Source organism: Leptopilina heterotoma, unplaced genomic scaffold, assembly GCF_015476425.1.
Source record: "Leptopilina heterotoma isolate Lh14 unplaced genomic scaffold, ASM1547642v1 Lhet_31, whole genome shotgun sequence".
NCBI classification, from domain to species: Eukaryota; Metazoa; Arthropoda; class Insecta; order Hymenoptera; family Figitidae; genus Leptopilina; species Leptopilina heterotoma.
Genome location: NW_025111011.1, coordinates 121,072 through 146,887, shown reverse-complemented (window position 1 = coordinate 146,887; position 25,816 = coordinate 121,072). Strand labels below are relative to the sequence as shown.

General features: G+C 26.5%; 1 long non-coding RNA gene across 1 annotated transcript in view; it reads right to left on the bottom strand.

The window, feature by feature from the left end:
• Positions 1 to 25,816, bottom strand: part of LOC122504687 — a 49,137-nt gene that overhangs the window by 1,670 nt on the left and 21,651 nt on the right. The window contains exon 2 of the long non-coding RNA XR_006301854.1: positions 18,787 to 18,968. This is a non-coding gene — a long non-coding RNA (uncharacterized LOC122504687). The remainder of the gene's footprint in view (positions 1 to 18,786; positions 18,969 to 25,816) is intronic.

Below are 25,816 nucleotides of genomic sequence, written 5' to 3'. Positions count from 1 at the left end.
ATTCTGTTCATTTTTGTGGTGTCCATAATATGAAGTGTGACCCTATACATTTGTAAATTTTTAAGTAAAACAAAATTTCAACTTTTAAGTATATTTTTTGGATTTATTCTCTACGCCAAAAGTATTTTAACCTATTTGGGTCCCCTAAAGATGTACCTAAAGTTATTTGCTAAATACTCTTAGTCAGATTTTGTATATTTGTTGTTAAAGCCAAAAACGCACCCTGGGGCTAAATTTTCCATGTATTTTTTCCATGTTTGTTTTGTTTTCTATATTTTTCGTTTTTTTCGGGTTTATTTGTTTAAAAATTATTTATTTGACTTTAGGCAAGTACTCTGTCAAAAAACAAAGCCGCTCACGTAAAATGAACCCAAAAAATGTTTTTCTTTTTTTAATTTTAATTTATTAACTTTATAATTGTTCTAAAGCTATTATTAAATAAATACAGTTATTTTATTCACTAAATTACTTGTTTTACGTATACTTTAACTCATCTACTACTTAATACCTATAAGAAAATAGTAGCATTTAGCATGGGGCTAAATGTAAAAAAAAACCAAATTTTCAAACAAGGGCAAAACATATATTTTACGTGAAAATATCAGAAACTTTTTTATTGAAAGTTGTTGAGAACAAGTTGGCCTACAATGTTGATCTATACATATTTGCATCTAAGCGGATTTATTGTCTAAAAAAATCAGTTATGCAAAATATGACGTTTAGCCCCAGTCTACCCTAAGCCCTAACTTTTACTATTTACAAAGTAAAACCAAAACTGTTTGGAACTTCTGCGCTAATTTCTGTCAACTTTTAATATTTTCAAAGTGAATTTTGCTACGCTCGAACTAATGTTTACTTCGATAGTAGCAACTGTTACCAGTTTTTCTGCAGATAATCAAATTGAGACAAAAAACGAATCAAAAGTGTTGCAAAGCAACGTTTTGATTCACTTTTTGTCTCAATTTGATATCTGCAGAAAAACTGCGACCCCAAAAATATTAAAAAACTGCCAAAAATACCCAGAAGTTTCTGTCAGTGCAAGTTTATTTAGTCTTCTCGTCTCTAATCTCTTATTACATAAAATAAAAAAGAAAAATTCCCCTTTATTTCTGTAATCTCGAAGGTCACAAAATTTTTATTTCTCTGTCAATGTTCGTGTATCCTAAAAGCAACTCAAAAAAAAAAAAAAAAAAAATGTCAAGGCTGCTGTGGAAAGAGATGATGACTGTTCGATGGATTGCTTTCTCATGTTAGATGGTGATCTGCAACATAACGATGAAAGCGCGAGCTAACAACGAAAAACCGATGAAGAGGCGTCGCGACGCCTTACGCCTAGCATTAGTAGCAGTCTCGAGATAGCCGCCGACTGGCTTCTTACCGTCTCGATTTATTCGCGGGTTTTCCACGCAAAGTGACCAAACGATTCAGGAGGAGGACAACTTTTGAATCTGTCTTCCGACCCTCTCTGTGAATCGTCATTTTCCCGCGCGCGCTCACAACCTCCCCCATTCGAAATTCCCGTAATTGACAACTATACCGGCTTTTGACGGCAGTGAATTCCCATTTCCTTTTCTCGGAGGTGAGTTACGTTCTTTTTTTTTTTTCTGTGTGTGAGAGAGAGAGCAGCTATCGGAGCTCTCGTCAACGTTCTATTCTTGTGCGTCCTATGTTGTGCAAGTATCAAATTAAGGTGCCATTTAAAATGCGAACGCTGGATCGGCTAAATTAAATATCGATCAGTATTTAAACAAACATTTTTTTTCCTTTTTCTTCCTATCAAATTACTAATTTTTCTAAATCCCCTGTTTTCACAAAATAAACTAATTTTCCTTTGAAACAATTATTTATTTTTTTAATATCAATTTATTTTTTCAATTATTTTTCTTATTCAATTTCTCTTTCAAAATCCACTGTTTTTATAAAATAAACTAATTTTCTTTTGAAATTATTATTTATTTTTTTAATTATTTTTCTTATTCAATTTCTCTTTCAAAAGAGAATTTTTAATTAAAATAAATTCTTTTTTTCCTAAAAATTTTTCCGCGGTTCCAGATGGAAAATTCCAGGTGGACTCGATCATGTAATTTTAGTACGAAAATAAAAATTATTTTGAGAAGCAAATTTTTCTGTTACAGAAATTTTTTCTTCAATTTTGTAATTTTAAGTTTAAATTAAACTACCGGTACTTGAGTAATTTTAGCAGGATGATAAAAATTACTTTAAGGGATCAAATATTACTATTAGAAAATTTGTTTAATTTGTAACTTAAACTTTAAAATTTTGTTGGCTCGAATTAAGTTATTTTTATTATTATAATTATTCTTGAATAAACTGGCAAATGATTTTAGCACAAAAGTAAAAATTACCTCAAGAGGAAATTGTTTTTTTAAACAAAGTTTTTAATTTGTATTTTTAGCTTTCGAATACTTCGCGAATATTTAAAATACCACTAAAAACTTTTTTCCTTTTTTGTTTTTAAAAACTTATATATTTTTTACATATTTCTTTTTATTATTCTTACTCTATTTTTTTTTATTTTTTCTATATTTTTATATTCATTTTTTAAATATTTTTTCATTATTTTTTCTACACTTTTGTTGTTTGATAAAAATACATTTGTTCAAAATTCTCAAAAGTGAATAAATCACCAATTAAAATTGTCGCATAAAACGTGCGAAGTCAACAATAATATTTACAATTTCTACTGATATAAAAAAATTGAAGCCATATTTAGAGATATTTTCAATGTTTACTGCCAATTTCTATTTTTCTTTTCTCTACTTATTTTAAATTTTAAACAAGTAAATTGTTTGCCAAGAATTTAAATAAATCAACGGCAACAAATATTCCGTTGACATATTGCAAAATTTCCGCATCCCATTGAAATAATAATTGTTCTGATTACTTGAAGATTAATTATAATTAAGATCAATGTTTAAAAAGAAAAAAATAATAATTGCTGCAAGATAATAGAAATTAAAATAAAAAAATTATAAAATAAAATAGGTAATAATAATAATAATAATAATAACAATAATAATAATAATAATAATAACAAAATATATAAAAATTAAAATAAACAATACAGAAAAAAATTAACATGTAAAAACGAAATATTTTCTAAATAAATAAAAAAAAGATTGAACATTAAATTTTAAGCGATTGATAATTATCATTATAAAAATACTTTTGAAGAATATTTTAAGTATTTTTTTATTTATTGATTTTAATCAACTTGTTTATGTACAACGAAAATTATTTTTACAAACGCTATTTGGAAATGAAACGAAAACTAACAGAAAATAAAACATAAACATTAAAACTACGAAATATTAAAAGAAAAAGTATTACATTAATTAAAATTAACAATTAAAATTAAAACTAAAGAAAAATTGAATTTATGAAATTAAAACGAAACAATTATAATAAAACAATGAAAATTAAAAATGAAAGTTAAAAAATGAAAATTCATTAAAAAAAACTTTTTAAAAATTTTAATAAAATTATAATTGTTATTATTTTTTTTTAAATTATTTTTCAAAATTGGAAATTGTTAATTGCGTGAGTTTGTGGTTGTAACTGAAGCAACAGGCGACACAAGTTGTGCGCATGTCTTCATTTATTCTAACGTTCAACTTTTCTGTTCCGGTCATTCATCCAAAAAATAGTAAACATTGTATTGCTTCTTAATATTTTTTGATTTTTAATTTTTTACCCGACAAAGAATTACAAAAAAATTCTTTAAATCTAACAATTCATTTTGTTGAATTTAAAAATATATTATTATTATTATTTGAATTTTTTATTTTAATTTATTTTTCATTTATTATTATTAGGTATTATTAAAATTAATATTATTATTGTTATTATTTATTATCATTATTAGATACTATTAAATATTGATATACTAATAAATTTCAATATTTAATTTATAGTAATTTCCAAAAACTCTCCTTAGATTGAAATTAAAAAAAATTTTGCTATGAAAGTAATTTAACATATAGTTTTATTATTATAATAATAGTATATTTAATAGATTTAATATTATTTTATTATAATGTTATTATTATTTTTACCAAAAGTTTTAAAAAAGTAAAAATTTTTTTTTACAAGAAATTTTATATTTTATTAGCAAAGTTTTTTTTAATTTTAATGATTAAGGTGAATTGTTTAGAACTTATTTTTTTAATCAAATATTCATAATAATTTATAATATTACTAAAATTTTAATATTTTTTTACTAAAAGTTTCATGCAAGTAACATTCTTTTGTTTACAAGAATATTAATGTTAGCAAAGTATTTTTCAATTTTAATGTTTAAGGGAATTTTTTGGTAACTTATTATTCAAATAAAAAAATTAACCTTTAAACTGCTATGCCAGTCTGACAGACCGCTACACAAATTTTCTTTGCTTGTAAGTTTTTTTCAAAGTATAATAAGAACTTGAGATTTTTTAGTAGCTTCATGTTTTATGAAATCCTCTTAGATGACAACTTTTTCAAAAAATTTTATTTTTTAAATTTTGTATTGTAACATATGTAAAAATAAAAAAATTGAATCAAAATAATACAGAAATGACTTTTTTATGTTAAAAAGTAAAAAATATTATTACAATAGTTTTCTTTGAAAAATTATAAATTACATACTAAAAAACCGTAAAAAAGGGAAGTATAGTAAAAAAAAGAGGATAGCACTGAGCGTGATTTCTCAGCACGTAGCAGTTTAAAGGTTAATATTAATTATTATAAATTATAAATATTTATGTTACGCTAATAATATTTATACTAATTAATTTTAAATACCTAATATATTAATATTGATTTTAATTTTTAAAATTTTTCTTATCTTATTATTTTTTATTCAAAAATATTATCTTTATTTAACCAAAATATTTACTCATACAAATATAATATACATCTTAATGAAAAATAATAATAATGAAAATATTATTATATATAGAAAAAATGTATTTGATTAAAATAATAAATATTTATTTCAATCAAATAAATATTTACTTGATTCAAATAAATATTCATTTAAATAACTGATTACTTATTGTATATTATCGAATAAATATTTACTTGATTTAAATAAATATTATTTAATTCAAATAAAAATTATTTGATTCAAGTAAATACTTATTATTGATAATAGACAAGTAATTGGCTATTTGAAGCAAATACATTTCTTTCAGCGTAGTTTTATCATCTTTCATACTAATCATATTCAAATTAATTAATTTTAATTAACATTCCCATTTCATTAAATTTATAATTTCCCAAAAATTTCCCTCAAAAATTAAAATCGAAAAAAATCTTCGCTAACAAAAAATGTCTCGTAAAAAAATTTTTCACTTGCACAAAATTTTTGGTCCACTTTTCTCAAAATAATTTAAATAAATCTTTTTCTTTCCCAATCGAAGACTGGCACAAGGCATAACCGTGCCAGTTAAATTGATAATTAGGCCACGCGAGAAACAAAATTCAAAACTATGTGGGAAAACATCTTAATGAAAAAAAATCGTAAATTTTCCAAAAAAATTACCCTATCTATAAAATGAAAATTAAACCCCGATTCCCATAATATAATTATAACTTAAATTTATCAAAATGTTCGTGAAAATTTGTTCACAAAAAAAAAATTTTAATATCTTTCAAGGTCCATCATGAAATAGATGCGCGCTCTGTTTTCCTGGCACACTTTGAGAGAGAGTCAAAAGTATCTGATTCAAATTGGCGACGTTTCTAGTTTGAAGGCCAAATTTTTCACCCACCCATTTTAATGTAAATCAGATATCATTAAAAAAGAAACAACCTTCTATCAATTTTTGATAACCAAAAAGAATAGACTAATGAATAAAATTTCCTCCAAATGAAATTTGATAATTTTATTTTTGTTCAATTTTCTCAAACAAAAATAATTTTCTATAGGAAGTAACAAAATTCGTATGTATAGATGAAACAGATGTATTTGCCATAAAGAAACACAGTTAACCGAAACGTTTCTGGCAATTGTCCCAATCGGAGAAAAGTACATTTAAAACTTTTTACATTCGTGTGCATTAAACCACAAGAGCAAATAATAAATAAAATAAATAATTTACAACAAAATATTTTCAACAAAAATAAAATTAAAATCGGAAAGAAAAACATAAAAAGAAACCGAAAAAATAGAAATTAAAAAAAATTAATTTTTAAATTAATAATTTTCTAAATTTGAATATTATTAATTAATTTGTTTAACTGAATATATATCAAAATAATTAAAAAAGGTTTTCTGAATTTGCGAAGTTTAAAATCGTTTAATTCAAAAAACGAATTAGAAAAACAGCGTTTTATTAGGTGGGGGGAAATTTTGAAAAAAATCAAAATTGACAAATGTACGTGACCTAATTAACTGATTAAAAGAGATGAAAATGCGGCCAACCGCGCAGACCTACACGCCAGCCAATCCTCAACGAGTTCCGTTCCTCGTGTCGGAAATAGATTTTGTTAAAACTACTCGTCAAAGCTTCACGTTTAAATGCTCGATTTTTGTTTAATGTTTCTTTTATCGATCAACAATATTTCAGAAAATCAAAAACTTCCTCTTTTCTTTATTTTTATTGGAAAATGAAACCAACACTAATGGAAATATTTTTAAATATTGCCACCGAATGTAAAGAAAAATGTTGTTTTAAAATGTCCAAGGAAAAACTATAAAAAAATATTTGAATATATATTCTAATAAATAATTTTAATAAATTAATAATAATAATAATAATAATAAATATAATAATTAATTAAATAATGTAGTAGAAATAAATTTATTTTTTAATGGATTTAATTCTATTAAATAATTATTTATTCTACTTTTTAAATATGAATTAGTTAAAAATAAATAATTATTAGTAAAATGTTGGCTAACTTTTTGCTTCAGTAATTACTAATAGATAACTAATTATTAGTTAAAAATAGCTAATTATTAGTTATTAGTAAATTAATAAGTAACATTAAAAAAACTAATTATTAGTATAAAAAAACTAATTATTTGCAAATTAATAACTAGTAGTAAAAAATGTATAATTATTAGCAAAAAATAACTAATTATTAGTAAATTAGTAAGTGCTTGTTAAAAATAACTAATTATTTATTAGTAAAAAATAACTAATTATTAGTAAAAAATAATTAATTATGATGAGTTACGAAAATAATCAAATTTGACTAATTAAATTAATTACCCAAAATTTTAGTCATTAACTATTCGATTAATAAAATATTGTACTATTTGAATTAGTGACTTATTTTTTCCGTCGAATTAGTTTTTTTAAGTAATTTAAATTTAGAATTTAAAATAAATATAATATAATTATTAATTTCGTTGAATATAATAATATATTATTTGAATAGTTAACACGTAATTAAAATTAAAGTCACTTCTTTTGGAAAATTAGTTGGAAATTTTATTTCAGAGAAAATTTTTGAAAATTAATTGAAAATTATTTCTTTGTGAAAATTTCGTAAAATTAATTGGAAATTACTTTTCAAGTCAAGAGAGAAGGGAAGAAAAAATTTGAAAACTGATGAAAATTGGATTTATTTAAAATTTTTAATTTTTAAAAATTCAATAATTTTAATTTTAAAAAAATTATGTCGATAAGTTATCAAACTCTCAACGTTCATTTTCTAGCGGGACCAAAAATAAAAATCAAAATTTGTTTCGTTTCGTTCTCGTCTACCAAGGTGGCGACACAGACAAGATTCAAGAAAATTTAAACTTTTTCCTCTACACAATCTTTTTTTAAAAATTCTATTTATATAAATAAAATTTCTAATGATAATGTAAAATTTTTTCTTCCTGACTAATTTCTCAAAAATACTTTATGTCACTAAACTTATTTTAACAAATTAAATATTTTTAGTATATTTAAAGATTATTAAAAGTTAATAGAAAAAGTGAAATAGTTCCAAACACGAAACTTTTTGAAATTCAAAAATAAAAAAAATAAAAATTCATTTGTTTCAGAATAATGACGAATCGATAATCGCGACGTCATGGCCGGTAGGAAAACAGGTAATTATTTTACTTCCCTAAAGAAATATTAAAATTAAGAAACAATATTTTCTTAATTCCGAAAAAATTCTTTCAATTTATTTCAACTTTTAATTCATTTTTTTATTTTTTATCTTATTTTCAGAATTTTCGGCAACTTTAAGTCGTACTTTGGTGAGGGGTTCGACGACCGTTCAAGAAACAACTTCAACCAAAGTCGAAGAATCTTCCAAAGTAAGTAAAAAATTTTTCTACTTTAAGAATAACTGTTAAAATTAATAAATTTATTTTATAAATTTCTTTATTATTACAATTTTAACGAGTGATAGTTTCAATTAATACTATTTTTTATTAATTATTAATTAATTTTCTTAATATCGATATAATAAATATTAATGAATATTATATAATAATTAATAACATAATATTACATAATAATAATGATTATATATAACTAATATAATTTATTAAAAATTAACATAATTAATTAATATTAAATTTAATATTATTATTAATTAATTCAATATTATTATTAAAAAAAAAATTAAATCTTTACTTCTTTTTAAATTTCCATATCAATTTCCAAAAAATTAATTAACATATTTCCATTCCTTAATTAATTTTTACGAAAAATGAAAAAATTTTCATTTTTTTCGCAAATTAAACTTGTTTCTACTTACAATTGGAAAACACTTCCCAGTCAAATTGCATCTAATAAGACGAATAAACTTCCCATATATATGTGTATATTGCGTCACAGATCCCACTATCTAAATTAAACTAACTTCACATCAAGAGGAAGGTGAAAATCTGAGACTGTGCCAAAAACTTCACTCTCTACCGGAATCTAATCACTTAAAACACACGCACTTTCAATTAATCTTGGTCGTACAATTTTTCATTCCTCCTTACGATCTGTACGAGAAAAAGCCTTTCAAATAATAATTTTTCCAAAATATTATTAAAATACTATCTTAAAAAAAAGTCTGATAATTTTTTACCACCTGATAATACCCAGAATTGTTGCTGGGATGTTGCTGAACGAACGACATCCTGAAGGATAGAAAATTTACTGTAATTTATAAGTAGAAGCAGGTCCACCCGTACATTATTTATCAGACAATCAAAATTTGGGGAAAAGGACGTTTAAAATTTACCATAATTATAATAATTTTTTATCAGCTCGTAATAACCTGACTTATTGTTAGAATGTTTCTAAATACATCCTGAAGGATAGAAAATTTATTGTAATTTTTAAGTAGTAGCAAGTCCACCTGAACGCTATCAGACAATCGAAATTTGGGAAAAATGACGTTTAAATTTATTTTCCTTGATAAATTTAAAAACACTGGACAAGTGCAAGTTCCACTCATTTGGAACAAAAAAAAAGTTTTTTTATTTTTTTTAAATTTTCTTAATTAATTTTTTTGTGATCAGCCAGTAAGGGGCCGTCCATAAATTACGTAAGTCACTTTTTTGGAAAATTTGACCACCCACCCCCCTTCGTAAGATTTTTTACATACATTAGCGCCATTTTTTCTACGGTTCGTAAGATTTAGCAGACCCACCCCTCCCCCCAAAATGTCTTACGTAATTTATGGACGACCGCTAAAAGTACACTAGTAGGGTAACTGTACCAATTGTCGAGGGTTTTAGGCAACAAGTGACTGACATTTTTTTCTCGAAAGTAAATTGCACTTCAAAATTTGATTTTTGTATACTTGGACGAAGGATTTAATAACGTTTAATATTTGTAATGAGCCAATTCCCCAATAATAAGAGAGAGAGAGAGGGAGAGAGTTTGATGATTAAGAGGGGAGAGTCAAATTAAAGAAATTAGAATTTCTGTTAATTAGTAGTTGAGTTCCCGACAAGCTATATAAGTCGGAAATTCATAAGTTTTTTCACATATATTTTGGACCCTATAAAATAAAAAGAAAATTTGGAGAAAATGCTTTTGAAATTGTAAATATAGAAAATGAAAATAAAATAAAGGGAACATACAATAGAACTCAATTAAGAAAATATTATGCAGTAAAGATAATAATTAATAGAAAGTAAACTAAATAAAAAGAATGTAAAGAGAGAAATAAATTTTTTTTTAAATGACAAATACGTTAATAAACAATATGTAAACGGAATTAAATAAAATTGCAAGCAGTTAAAAATAGTGTTATTATGTACAATTCATATATTGATAACATGACAATATTCGAGATTGTAGGATAATAAGAGATATTCAAAAACTGTATGTATATATATATATATACACCCAGAGAAAAGATATATTTGTCTTAGAACCAAGTAGACTTTTTATTATTTGTTTCAAATAAATTTTATTTGGCTCAAATATATGTTTTATTTATGTCGAATAAAATTTTTATTTAAAGCGAATAAAAATAAGTCTAGTTCGTTCTGAGATAAATATTCCTACGTTTATTTAACTCAAATAAAATATATTTGGTTTAAATAATATTTTTCTCTGGGAGTGGAACTGACAAAAAAAGAAACCAAATACCGATGGTTTGCTTTTAAAAAATACTAAATATTTTTTAAGAAAGAAACATAGATACAAACTTAATTTAATTCTTGTACAATATATTATAATAATAATTTCGTACACAAAAAGTAATTAGAAATTTGTTTAATTTGTATTTCTAAAATTCTTTTTCAATCAATCTAAAGTATTAAGAAAATGTCGATTTGAGTAAATTTGACAGCAGTGAATTATAATTTTAATTAAATAATTATTTTAGTAGCATTGCTGTGAAATTTGAATATGTAAATATACAGTTAAAAATATAAAGATTATTTAGAATTTTTTCTTTGCTTCTAAATGTTCTATATTGAACTATTTATCTGAAAAAGAAAATAAGGATCCTCGACAATCTTTAGGAGAGAGCCCTCGACCTCCACTCGTGTCACAAAAATCATCTTAAATAAATTGGACTGTCGTCAGCTATCTAAAAGCACCATTTTTGTGCATGTAGGATAAAAAATAATTTTTTATAGTATTTTTGACCCGAAAACAAAACCCGTTGTACAAATAATACAATAATAATTATGGGTAAGACTCCGTCAGAAAAATTACAATTTGCATGGGGTCTTTGGATTATTCTGTAATTTGGTGAAGTTGTTATATTTGATAACAAAAATAAGTGTACCAAAGGATTTTTAAAAATTTTTAAAATTGTAAAAGTTACGCCATTTTGAATTTTATAAAAAAAATTTTTTTCAAATGTGAATATTTCCGAAACGATTTAACGGATTTTAATCAAATTTAAATATGTTATACTTAAAATCATGTCCTTTCAGAATTTTTCAAAAGAAAAAAAAAATTTTTGTTTTTTTCAAAAAAAAAGTAACAAAATAATTTTTTGAATCGATTTATTAAGCACGGGACCGATTTTTGAGTATTTTTTAATATATAATAAAATATTCCTTATAATTTCTCCTTTCATTTACAAAAAAGAAAACGATGGAGACTTTAATAGTTTTCGAGATATTGCAATTTTTGTGGAAGCGCGACCACGTTTCAGTGCCAGCGCAGTATCTTTTACCCGGGACGCCTCACAGTGGGATTTTTTACACTTTACTCTTCAAAATTGTCTAGAGCCTACAAATTTTATTGGATTTTGATGTTCTTGGTCTTAAATGAAAGGGGATAAAATTTCTAAGAGATCCCTTTAAACTGATTTTTGAATTTTTAATTGTTTATTTATTTTTTTGTTACTCAAAGTTAACAATATTTACAATATTTTTGTTAAAAAGTACCGTTTAATTTTTATTTTTCCATTGCACAAGATGGAAATCAATTTAAATTAGTCTAGTCTGACCACCTGACAAATAATAATGCATAATACAGTATATTTAAATTGTTAAAAAAAACAATTCAAATTAACAAATAGATAACTTTGGTCTTTTTTTAAAAAAATTGTTTTTTTAGACAAATTAATGTTTATTTAAGTAATGTATGTCTATTTTGTAAAAAAAGGATTTGAAAGTTAACAATTATCATTGTTATTAATAATTATACAACCAATAATCTATTTTCTTTTGCATTTATTAACATTTCCAGCATTTTTTAAACTTAAAATGTTTATATCATAATATGTACATTCTTTCAAAAACTTAAAAAATTTACTTATTGATTTTAAAACAATTTTAATTAACAAATAGATAAAATTGGTCTTTTTAAAAAAATTGTTTTTTTAGACAAATTTATGTTTATTTAAGTAATTTATGTCTACGTTGTAAAAAAAATGATTTTAAAGTTAATAATTATCATTGATATTACACGGAGAAAAATGAAAATTCAGATTTCGGACTGAATATAAAACAATTTGAATGATTTGTATTATCATAGGAAGAAATATTAAATTTTGGTTCTCTATCCTAAAAAGTTTAGTAACGATTTTCAATGAAGATCAATGCTAAATATCTTAATAAACGCCAATAGTCTTCTTTCAACAAGTGCAATCAAATTCCGTAATTAATTCAAAGGTGAAAAGAATCAGGTACAATTATTATTTTTTGCATTTATTTTAATTCAGCTACTCAATTGTTACAAACTTTGTATCAACGTTCACTTAAACGGGGACTGTTCTGTGCGAGAGTCCTTAGATTCATTCCCAAACAGTTTTTAGGAATGCGAAACTCTGTGGTGCGCCTGCGCCCGCGTTTGTTCAGTTTCTTCGTTTTTGATATACACGGAAGTCTCGGTGTAGTTCGTAGTGTATTAATTGTTTCAATTAATAAAAATTTTAGTTTTAAATATAATAGTGAGTGCAGTTTTGTAATAAAGTTCTAGTGATATAAATGAATGCAGAAGAATATCTATGTGAAATGTTTGATCTCATTTTGAGGTTAGGTGTGTGTTTATTTTGTTTTTAGCCGGTTATGCAATGCCTAATTGTCATTATATTTTATTGTAATGTTTAATTTAGGCAACTAAATGTAAAGTCTAAAATGAAATAATATTTAAAAAAATAGAGAATACTTTGAATTTTAAAAATCTTTGCATTGGAATTTTTGTTTAATCTGTAGATAAATAAATAAAATCTCTTTCTTTAAACGTTTTAAAACAGATCATTTTAGTAAAAATGGCAAAGGACTTGTATTTAATTTTTAAAGAGATTCTACGTTTAAATATCTAAAGAATAATAAAAATCCCAGTGAGAAGTTTTATAAAATTCAAAGTATTCTAATATTTTCAGTTGTTTCATTTTTCGATTTTATATTTAGTTTCAAATTGAATATTCCAATAAAAGTAAATATTTTGACAAATAAAAGTAATAATGAAGGTCACTAGAAGATCTGCTCACATTATATTCAGTATGGGACTCGGCACTAGACTTGCCTTGGACTCCGCCCAGAAGCGCCTATCAATGTGTTTAGTCTGCTTTGTTCCGCGTATAAGTGTGCATAAGAACGAAAACATTTTAAGCCTACTGACATGCTTTAAACCTTTTACGATTCATTTCCCTGTTTTCTATCCTGGAGCCGCAAAGGTGGACAAGTTTGGGAATGAAATCTAAGTTACTAGCGCTGAACTCCACAATTTTCAATCGGATTTTTCTGCGTGTAACAATACTCAAGTTATCCATATTTAAGTAGAGCTTTTAAATGTTAAACTCGTTCAAAAAGGTTCTATTTTTTTGCAGAAATAAGCCATTTATTTGTTTATAAAGTTAATAATTTCTTTATAACAAATGTAATTCTTTAAGCTAATAAATTTTTTAAGTTTTTGAAAGAATGTACATATGATATAAATATTTAAAGTTTAAAAAATGACGAAAATGTTTATAAATGCAAAACAAAAAAAATTATTGGTTATATAATTATTAATAACAATGATAATTGTTAACTTTCAAATCATTTTTTTACAAAATAGACATACATTACTTAAATAAACATAAATTTGTCTAAAAGAGCAAAACAATTTTTTTTAAAAAAGACCAAAGTTATCTATTTGAGTAACAAAAAAATTAATAAACAATTAAAAATTCAAAAATCGGTTTGAAGGGATCTCTTAGAAATTTTATCCCTTTTCATTTAAGACCAAGAACATCAAAATCCAATAAAATTTGTAGACTCTAGACAATTTTGAAGAGTAAAGTGTAAAAAATCCCACTGTGAGGCGTCCCGGGTAAAAGATACTGCGCTGGCACTGAAACGTGGTCGCGCTTCCACAAAAATTGCAATATCTCGAAAACTATTAAAGTCTCCATCGTTTTCTTTTTTGTAAATGAAAGGTGAAATTATAAGGAATATTTTATTATATATTGAAAAATACTCAAAAATCGGTCCCGTGCTTAATAAATCGATTCAAAAAATTTTTTTTTACTTTTTTTTGAAAAAAACAAAAATTTTTTTTTTCTTTTGAAAAATTCTTAAAGGACATGATTTTAAGTATAACATATTTAAATTTCATTAAAATCCGTTAAATTGTTTCGAAAATATTCACATTTGAAAAAAATCTTATCAAAAAATTCAAAATGGCTTAACTTTTACAATTTAAAAAATTTTTTAAAATCCTTTGGTACACTTATTTTTGTTATCAAATATAACAACTTCACCAAATTACAGAATAATCCGAAGACCCCATGCAAATTGTAATTTTTCTGACGGAGTCTTACCCTTATACAAAATAGTTTAGCTGCTAGGGGAGGGGGCACGAAATTGGCTACGTATGCAAGAGTCACACCAATAGGGTTCCGTCGGTACACCGTAGGTGTACGGAACCGTAAATATGATAAAAAATTATTTGAATTGCTGCTGAAATGCTGCTAAACAACATCCTGAAGGATAGAAAATTTACTATAACTTTTAAGTAGTAGCAGGTCCACCCGTACGCTATCAGACAATTCTAATAATTTTTTAACAGCTGATAATGGCCTGAATTGTTGCTAGGATGTTGCTGAACGACTTTCTGAAGCATAGAAAATTTCATTGTAACTTTTAAGTAGTAACAGGTCCACCCATACGCTATCAGACAATCAAAATTTGGGAAAAAGGACGTTTAAATTTAATTTGTGCAACACCTGCTGGAAAAAAGCTACTTTTCTTTAACATAAATGCAGCACAAAGTTGTCAATTTCTGTACATTTAAAAGTATGCAGGAAAGTGTACTTTCCTGCACACTTTTCTGTAAACAGTATAATATACACTATAATCAACATAAAACTATATTTATTGATTAGAAAAGTATAAAAATTACTTTTTTCGGTAAACAGGTGTTGCACAAAGTACTGTGTGCAACACGTACGAAAGAAGATTTTCCGACGAGTGCAAAGTTTGCTGCTCCCAGCGAAGCGAGGGCAGCAAACTTTGCAATCGTCGGAAAACAGCTTCTTTCTGCACTTGTTGCACAATATACTATTCTGTATTGATAGCAATTTTTATCAGCTAATAATGACCTTAATTGTTGTTGGGATGTTGCTGCACATTATCCTGAAGGATAGAAATTTTATTGTTTATTCGTTTGCTTCTTAGGTACCCTTCTTAGGAGTACGTAACATTTCTTAAATATTTATTCAATACTTTCTGTAAAAATTTAATAACTAGTAAAGTATGAAGTCTTTTTACATTCTCATCAAAAATGAGAAAGTCTTGGATTTGTGGGATTTTGAGCAATGTCTAATTTTGGTAAATCTTTACGTTTCATGACCCCCTGATTCCAAAAAAATGGTTTTTAGAGAAGTGTCTGTCTGTCTGTCTGTCTGTAGAAAATTTTGTCGTCACGATAACTCGAGTAAATTTTTATGAATCGATTTGCAATTTGGGGGACTTTTTTAGTCCATAAAAATGAAGCCTGAGTTCGTTGGACAGCTCATTTCGTCAAAAAATAACAAAAATACAAAATTTTGAAATTTTCAAAATTTTGTATTTTTGGCAATTTTCAAAAAAATATATTTTTTTATTTTTTTTCCTTAAATTTTGAGCAAAAACAAACAACTTTTCCTTTAAATACTTTTTTGTACAACAAAAAACAAAAAAGTTATGAATTTTTTTTTTTTTAAGTTTTTGGGTCTTACGCAGCCAAACGGGTCACGAACTTCTAAAAAATTCTCTAGCTAGAAAATCTTCACAGTATCAAATGAAGGCTTAAGCACAATAGAATCTTTAACCGGAACCGTAATCGTGAGCGTAAGAATGTGTTAGGGAAGGATAGATATATTGTTTATCCTTCTCTAACTCATACTTACGCTTACAGTTATAATTGCGGTTCCGATTAAAGATTCTATTCTGCTTAGGCCTTAAGAACCTGTAGGCACAGAAACTGCTCAGTTAAGGGTGCGTTTATACGACTGTCGATAGAAAAAAAAATACCAAAAATGTCAAAATCGCCTTCACACAAGCTATAAAGGAGTTTCTGCAATAGCTTAAAGATGCATTTTTTTGTCTGATTCAAGCTGCAGTCCCATGGCAGCATTGTAATTGATTTATTTCTCTCCTTCTGCAGCATTAATTGGTAATTTCTTATATAAAATTTTTCTCTATCCACAAAATTAAAATTAATATATCATTTTAGCTGCAAATCAACACATATTTGATGAGAATGTAAACCTTAAAGTCTTAGTAACTTTAAGACAAATAAATATTTTAGCGGCTCAAAAAATGTATTTCGTGTCTGATACGTAGTCTCAGTTGACTGAGTTCGTACCACAGCGAAATATTTTTTGGCGAGGAATCAGTATATTTTAGCTTAATTGCTTTGAAAGATATTATTAATGGAATTTTTTTATATATAATAAGAAACAGGAACCAGAATCCAAATAATGTACAACAATTGTAGACATTTGCGCGCCCCGAGGCGCGCTGAAACTAGCGAGCGAAGCGTGGATGAGAATGTGTCCGCCCGAAGGGCGGGCAGATTTTTTTTTGTTTTAATTGTCAGTTAAAATTTTAAAATTAATTTCCGCAAAAATTCAAGGATTTAATTGAATGAGAAAAAGAGAAGAGTATTGATTCCCGTGCAGAAATTAAAATGTGGGCCTGATAGGGTACTGGACAGTTATCCCGATCTCTGGTGTGGCTCTGGGTAGAGAAACTGACCAGTGCCCGACTATTGTGTGACGCTGTTCCCGACCAATGCCCTACTTAGGGAAAAACTGGTCAGGGCCTCGTCAGTTTTTCTTAAAATTGCCCTATTTTGTGAGGTTAATTTTATTCAAAAGAAATTACAATAAAATTACTGTAATTAAAAATATTATTATATTAGAAACATAATGAACACAACATATTTATACATAACATAATGAGGTATTATAGTCATTTTGACTAATTTAAAATTGAAAATGATAAAAATAATATAATTTCAAGAATAGAAAAACTTAAAAATTTTTGAAAAATATAATTTTTGGTTTTATGATTAATTCATTTTTCTTTTGGAGGTTGTCGCTCCTTTCTCCCTCCTTAATTTTATAATATTAATAAAGGTTATAATTTTTGTTTTCAAATGTATAAGTAATAATTAATATTTATTTAATAAATATTTTATTCAAATTTATTAATTATGTTTAAAAAATAGTTATTAAATATTGAAGGTGTTAAATTTAACAATCTCTCCGAATCATTTTCTCACTTTAAGCTAATATAATATAAAATAATTATTATTAAAATAATATAATATATATACAAAGCAAATGATAAATTCATCCTATAAATTAATAATTATTAAAATTCATTAAGTATAATTTGTTAAAAATTGTTTATTAATTATTATTTTTTAAATTTATAATTTTTATTTTTAAATAAATGTATAATCATTAATTATTTAATAACTATTATTATTCGTTATTTATAATTTAGTTGTTATTATTAATAAATAGACTTTATTATAATATTGTACTTAAAGGAAAAAAAATTACATGTATTTTCGTTTTTTAAATATATTACCATAATTATTTTAAAAAGTGTTTTAAAAGAACACGCTTTTTTAACTTAAATAACTGTATTAAAAAAGTTAATTTTAAAAAATTTAATTTATTTACATGCTTTTAAAACGAGGAAAACTGTCGAGGCCCTGATCAGAGCCCTATTTCATATCTAGTGAACACCCCACTTAGGGTTTTGGCCAGAATTTCTGGTCAAACCCATAAGATAAAAAAATTCTTAAAAATGTAGTATAATTACTCCGTTTAATTAATTTCTTCAATTGTTTATAATTTTATTATGGGGACTAATTTAAAAAACTTAATTCATTTACACTTTATTCAAACGAGGAAACTGTCGAGGCCCTGATCAGAGCCCTATTTAATATCTAGTGAACACCTCACTTGGGGTTTTGGCCAGAAATTCTGGTCAAACCCACAAAATAAAAAAATTATTAAAACGATAGTATAATTACTCTCTTTAATTGTATTCTTTAATTGTTCATTATTTTTTATTAAAAGTAATTTTAGAGATTTAATTTTTTTACACTTTATTTAAACAAGGAAAACTGTCGAGGTCCTGATCAGTACCCTATCTAAAATCTAATGAACACCCTACCTGGGGTTCTGGCTAGGAATTCTAGTCAAACCCCTAAAATAAAAAAATTATTAAATAACTAAAATAATGATTGCCTTTCATTGATAATAGCTTCTACAACAAAAAGGAATTCTAAAAACTTTATTAAAAAAAAAAATTTAATAGGGAAAACTGTCCAGGCCCTGACCAGAACCCTGTTTTAAATAGGGCAAAGTGGGGCATTTTCTGCACGGGTTCCTATTTTATGCAGTAAAACGAGGGAAAATTTTGTTTTGACTCACGGTTTTTCGAACACGAGTGGAAAGTGTAGTTGAGCTTCATGTCTCCAGTTGAATCATTCAATCACCCAAGAATCGCGCGTATGTTTATGCCAAAAATTCAATGCTCTGTTGAGACTTCCATCTTCCTTGTTAGCAATCTGTCAGATTCGTTTATCGCAATCAAGTCTCGAATGTTCCAGTTTCTGCAAAACAAATTATAAATTCAATTTATAATTAGAAAATGTTCACTCAAATTGAAAAAAAGAGTTTCATTTCTTAGTATATCAAATAAAATTTATTAAAATTGACATATTTATTTCAATTAACAACAATTACAATTTTTCCCAGGAGAAATTCTGCTAACAAATAATGAATTGACACTAATTGCTAGTAAAGTTTTTTTACTAAATCATTTGGTGGACGACTTTTTGTCGGTTCATTTACAATTAGAGAGTATGTAACTAATGATGCACAGCCACACAAAAAAAAAGTTCTGACCTGGGGGTCTCACTATGTAGACTTTATGTTTTTTGGGTCGCTGAATCCGAATCCGAGGTCCATTTAACACCATCAGATCAGGATTTTGACATAACCTCAAAAAACCAACATGGCGGACACGTTTTTGACAAATTCATCGGATTCGCTTGAAATTCGTTACTCTGGGGTTTTTGGGGTCGCTGATTACGAATCTGATGTCGGTTTTTCAAAATTCAAAATGGCGGATCCAATATGGCTGACACAGACATATTGGATCCGCCATTTTGAATTTTTGAAATCTGACATCAGATTCGTAATCAGCGACCCCAAAAACCCCAGAGTAACGAATTTCAAGCGAATCCCAGGCGGAAATTTCCAACCGGCGCGGATCCTAGCCCGTACTGACGCCGGTGTAACTGTACTGGCTCGGAACCGCCTGCCAACCGAATGTGAACGGGCATTCTACCGAATAGTGACTAGGCCAGGAGCGCGCTGGCAACCGGCTCGGAACTGGCATTCTACCGCCCGCTGACCGGCCGGGAGAAGCCGTTCCGTGTATAATTCAACCGGCTGGGATCTGGCACTCTACCGACCGTGGATTTTTCATTTAATAGCCAGCCGAGCGCTGGCATTCTACCGACTGACAACCGGGTCGGATCCAAATGATAATTTCAACAAATAGGGTAAGTGTGGGTATTTCTGCGAATTTTTAGTGTAGGTTAACTTTGCGAAACTCGTCTAAGTTTACGAAAAAATAAAATGCAGTTTTTTCAATTACAAATTAAAGTTCAATTATTATATTTTCCAAATCATTAAACTCAATCAAATTTCGTTACTTATTTGTATTTAAAAAAGTAAATTAAAAACTAATTGTCAACACATGTATTATTGTTGACTCGCGATTAATATTGTGTGACATTTATCAAGGAAACACCAATTATTGTGCGAGCATTATTGCAGAAAATCAGGTGTCGCATAGCGCGCTGGTTGTCAAAAAAGAGGTTATGTTTAGTATGCGTTGCGCAGTAAACGTATTTAAAAATCGCAATAATACTAACATGCAGTAAAAATTCTGCTACTAATATAGTTTTAAGTATTATTAATTGAAAATCAATAATATATGGGTAAATTAATATATTTTTCAAATAATAAAGTGTACTTCTTTGATTAGTAACACTGAAACGTGTATACTATAGTGAATATTGGAAATATCAATGGTTTTTAATATGTATTCATGACTGCCATATTTGATAATTTCACAGAATTCTGTCATAATATATTTCAAATTTAAATAAATAAATAAATAATTGTCGGAATGTACATTTTTATGAGCTATTCTATCAAGTAAGATTCAAAATAATTTTTGTAATTATTTTGAAAAAATTAGGCGTGTATTTCAAAATGAAAATAATAATTTTTTAAAAATCGCAATAATTGTGTCACTCGCAGGAATACCCACACTTACCCTATCAATACAAAAAATAATAATTAATTGCAAAAGATAAATACTAATGACAATTCATTGACAGTTCACTTTACACATTTTTTTATACACTTAAACGCAATTTTTTATTACATACACATTTGAAAAATCCTAACGCTTGGAGGTACGAACCTACGCCTAACCGAATATTTACGCACCGAAATCTCGCACGCTAACCACTATGCTACGCTCGCATGGGACTCTCAAATCTTAAATACTCTCAAGTGTCACAAGCTGAAATAAAACTTGTAGAATTACTACGCGTCAATGATACCGCTATATTTTCAATACTTTATTGAATGTATATTTAGGACTATTTCAATATTTCGTTAAAAAAGAAACTTGTTATATTTTTATTATTATATAATACATATATTGAATAATTGTTTTTCAATATAATAATATTGAACGTAATAATATTAATAATTTTAATTAATATCTCAATAATAATAAATTTATTATTATTAAGATATTATTAATTAATTTTATATATTATTAATTAACATTAATATTATTGAGAATTAATAATAAATTATCAATATTAATTAATAATATATCAATAACCATAAATTTATTATTATTGAGATATTAATTAAAATTATTAATATCATTACCTTTAATATTATTATATTGAGAAACAATTATTCAATTATTATTGAGATATTATTAATTAATATTATTATTAATATTAATAATTTTTTATTAATTCTCAATAATATTAATGTTAATTAACAATATATAATATTAATTAATAACGCATTTTTTTAATTATTTAATTTTTAAAAAAGTCTCAATAAATAATTACCTAATATATTGATTAGATTCATTTATTAATAATTATTTTCTAAAATAATGCAATTACTTGTAATAATTATTTAATTTATAATGTGACAATAAATGACGAGATCCGCAGTCGGATCCGCCCCAGTACCGAGCCAGTACAGACTCAACATATCCGTCATTCTTCCGACGCCGCAGAAGAATAAGATCCGCCGGCGGAAGAAATCCAGTACCGAGCCAGTACTGACAATAGTGGGAAGACGGTTCCGACAGTCGGAGCATAATCTGTACCGCGCCGGTTGCTTTTTCAGATCCGAATCGGTACAGACCGTCGGTACTTGCGGTCTGTACGGGCGCGGATCCCAGCCGGTTGTAAACTCCGACGTTCGTCCGAATTTTCCGCCTGGGATCCGATGAATTTTTCAAAACGTGTCCGCCATGTTGGATCCGCCATTTTGAATTTTTGAAATCAGACTTTAAATTCGTAATCAGCGACCCCAAAAACCCCCGAGTAACGAATTTCAAGCGAATCCTATGAACTTTTCAAAAATTTGTCCGCCATATTGTTTTTTTGAGGTTATGTCAAAATCCTGATCTGATGGGGTTAAATGGACCTCGGATTCGGATTCAGCGACCCAAAAAACATAAAGTCTACATAGTGAGACCCCCAGGTCAGAACTTTTTTTTTTGTGTGGCTGTGTTATTAACACAGCCACACAAAAAAAATAAAGTGTCTTGATCTGGGGTCGAGACATATATATTCCGATGCATTTCGATGCGCTGAATCCGAATCCGCCCTCAGAATTTGGCCAATGGGTCCTGGTTTCGCCCTAACCTCAAAAAATACCCTAAAATTAGGGTTGTGAGTGATGAAACGTTTCATTGAAACAATGAAACTTTCATTTGAAAGTTTCAATGTTTCATAAGCGAAAGTTTCATTAATTTCATAAAACATTGAAGAACCAATAATTAAGCTTTATTTGCACATGCGCAGTTGTCAGTTCAGGTTAGATAATCTCTAGAAATTTTAGGTTAGCTCGAAACAATTTAATGAAAATTTTTTGTTTACATCCGAAAACACGAGAGTAGTTATGTTAATATTAACTAAAAATTACCTAAAATATTACCTCTAACGAGTGACTTAAAATTAAATTATTAATATATTTTTTAATTATTTATTTTATTTATAAAAATTAAAGAAAGATATTAAAGTAAATAATAATACTTCATGTTTTTGTCGATAATAATATGCGTTAATTATTATACTTTCTTGCATTGAATTTGAAATTTCCCGCTTAAAACTTGAAACTTTGAAATGTTTCATGAAGCATTGAAACTTTCATGAAACATTTCATTTTCCAAAGTTTCATGAAACTTTACAACCCTACCTAAAATCGTTAAAATGGTCACTTTTGATTTATCAAAATTGAATCTAACCGCATGTTGATAATTTCCTAAGATCCCTTAATTTAAATAAACTTTTCTATAAGCTTTTCAATTGAAAATTCCTATAAAACATTAAATCTATCGAACCTAACCTCAAAAACACATCTAAGATTATAAACAAACAAATTATACCATACACAGCACAATAAAAATTATGTAAGCTCATGAAAGTTACAACTTCAGGTGTTTCTATGACTGCTGATTACGAATCCGGTGTTAGTTTATCAAAATTCAAAATGGCGGATCCAATATGGCGAACAATATAATTAAAATTTGTTTGGATTGGTTTGAAAATCGTTACTCGGGGTTTTCGGGGTCGCTGATGACGAATCCCATGTCGGTTTCTAAAAATTCAAAATGGCGGATCCAATATGGCGGTCTTTATTATTTCAACGATTATTTTAAATTTATTACTCGCGGTTTTTCGGGACCTTTGATAACGAATCCTATATCAATTTTTATAATCTTAAAGTCTCACGTATTGTTTTCTAACAATTTTTTCTAACAATTCGTAAGACTTTAAGATTATAAAAATTGATATAGGATTCGTTATCAAAGGTCCCGAAAAACCGCGAGTAATAAATTTAAAATAATCGTTAAAATATTAAAAACCGCCATATTGGATCCGCCATTTTGAATTTTTAGAAACCGACATGGGATTCGTCATCAGCGACCCCGAAAACCCCCGAGTAACGATTTTCAAGCCAATCAAAACAAATTTTAAGTATATTGTTCGCCATATTGGATCCGCCATTTTGAATTTTGATAAACTAACACCGGATTCGTAATCAGCAGTCATAGAAACACCTAAGTTGTAACTTTCATGAGCTTACCTATTTTTTATTGCGCTGTGTATAGTATAATTTGTTTGTTTGGAATCTTAGATGTGTTTTTGAGGTTAGGTTCGATAGATTTAATGTTTTATAGGAATTTTCAATTAAAAAGCTTTTATAGAATAGTTTATTTAAATTAAGGGATCTTAGAAAATTATCAACATGCGGTTAGGTTCAATTTTGATAAATCAAAAGTGACCATTTTAACGATTTTAGGGTATTTTTTGAAGTTAGAGCGAAACCAGGACCCATTGGCCAAATTCTGAGGGCGTATTCGGATTCAGCGCATCGAAATACATCGGAATACATATGTCTCGACCCCAGATCAAAACACTTTATTTTTTTTGTGTGGCTGTGTAATCAGTCACTGATTTAAAGCAGTAATATTTTACTAGAAAAAATAGTTAATAATAACTCATTATTAATCCTATCGTAATTATTTTGTTAGCAAAGAAAAATTACCTTTCTATAGAGTGTTAAAAAAATTAAAAGGTTTCGCTCCCTTAACGTTTTAAATTTCCACTCATGGCACGTGATAGACGTGAAAATTAACTGGCGCATTTGCACTAATTTATAAAAGTCACTCTCATGTAGACTGAATAAACAATGCCGCCTCTATGATATAAAATTTCATGTCCGGCAATAAATTATTTTTGAATGTTTCTTTAAAGAAAAACAGCCATTGGAATTTAGAAAAGAACTAGAAGGTGAAGTTCGCGTGTAAAATTGCTATACATGCAAAGTTATGAATGATTAATTCTAGCAGGTGTGTTTGTAAACGTTTAACATTTGAAAATATGTAAAAGCACACACAAAATGCATGTATATTCAATTTTCATAAAAATACAATTGCTCATTAAATCAATTTGCTCATTAAAATAGAAACTGTATAATATGTAAACTTTTTATTAGCAATGTGAATATACTTTTGGATTTTTTTCTTCTATTTTGTATATTTTTTTTATATCTTTCTTTTCTGTATACTTTTGATTTTTTGTAAATTTTTGTTTTTTATATTTTTTTTCTTAAATCTAATTAAAAAAAAGTATTTTCTAAAAAATCCCAACCCAGAAAAAATCATTACTTTACGAGTGACTCAAAAAGAAAATTTACTTGAAATAAAATCCACAAATAAACTTTAAATAGCGTTTTGAAGAGTTTAAGAGAACTTTTCAGAATTTGTGGTTTTTGGCCGTTTATCAAAATCACTGATCAATCGAGTCAGTATCTTTTATAATACATACAATTATCGTCTAAAGTTCATGGTTAATTCATTATATTACTTTTAGAATTTAATTACTAAATAACAAAATAAAAATAAGTGACTAAATAACTATATAAGTTATTTGCAATATAGAATCGTAACAATTAAAAAAAATTAATATTTTTAAAAGTATTTAGGTACTATATTAATTTTTCTAGTCAAGTAAACAAATAATTGAATTAATTTTTTATTTGTAATTTGTATATAAATTGCATTTGCACTAAAAACGTTTCTCAATAATATCATTTATTGCACCAAATAAACACTAAAATTATAAAAGTGATTTGAAAACTGTCAATTTTACGATTTTAACTTATTTACTATCTGCGTGAAATATTAATAAATTTTCTCAATACTTTATATTATTATTTATTATTACAAATAAATCACACGAATTGTCTTCTTTCAAGTCCTAAAAATTAACCTTTCGTATTATTTTAAATATCGCCCAATTTAGCAAATTTCACAAATAATAAAACTATATTAATAATAATAAGAGCAAAAATAATAGTTTTTAACAAAATTTCATTTTATAGAAACTTTACCTAGAGATATAATGATAAACTTAATTACATTATACCACCGAATGGTAAATTCATAATATTATAATAACAATAACATTAACATTAATCATAATAATGATGATAGTAATAAATAATAATGCTATTAACTATTATATTATTATATACCAGATAAAAATTCATATAATATTTCAATATCATCCAAGAGAAAAAAAATGTTCAATGAACCATTGCCAATAATAATTGC